Source organism: Sinocyclocheilus rhinocerous, unplaced genomic scaffold, assembly GCF_001515625.1.
Source record: "Sinocyclocheilus rhinocerous isolate Xijiao unplaced genomic scaffold, SAMN03320098_v1.1 scaffold2832, whole genome shotgun sequence".
NCBI classification, from domain to species: Eukaryota; Metazoa; Chordata; class Actinopteri; order Cypriniformes; family Cyprinidae; genus Sinocyclocheilus; species Sinocyclocheilus rhinocerous.
In genome coordinates this window covers 41,778-42,111 of record NW_015659391.1, presented here as the reverse complement: position 1 = coordinate 42,111, position 334 = coordinate 41,778, and the positions used below count along the sequence as shown (strand labels likewise).

Sequence of the window (334 nt, the reverse complement as noted above, 5' to 3'; positions counted from 1 at the left end):
AAGTCACTTCCGTGTTGGCTTCACGAGAGAGAGCGGGAGGTTGCCGCTTGATTAATATACCAACCTATTGAAGTACTGAAATCTGTTTTGTACCTTTATAATACACTGATAACCACCAAAAGCAGACGGTGATGAGAAAGTCACATGATGAACCAAGCAGCTTTTAAACAATAACATATATAGAAGGTGCAGTGTTATTCACACAAACACCAAACACCATCATGGTAACACACATGAAACTGAAATAATGCAGTAAACATTCATTTAACAACATTAGGTGTAACACACAACCCTAATATACAAAACTGATAAGAAAAAAACTAAGAAGAAACAG

The 334-nt window shown here is 36.2% G+C and overlaps 1 protein-coding gene across 1 annotated transcript in view; it reads left to right on the top strand.

The window, feature by feature from the left end:
- LOC107723774 (uncharacterized) overlaps positions 1 to 334 on the top strand; it is a 6,975-nt gene that overhangs the window by 5,161 nt on the left and 1,480 nt on the right. The gene's annotated exons all lie outside the window — the stretch shown is intronic.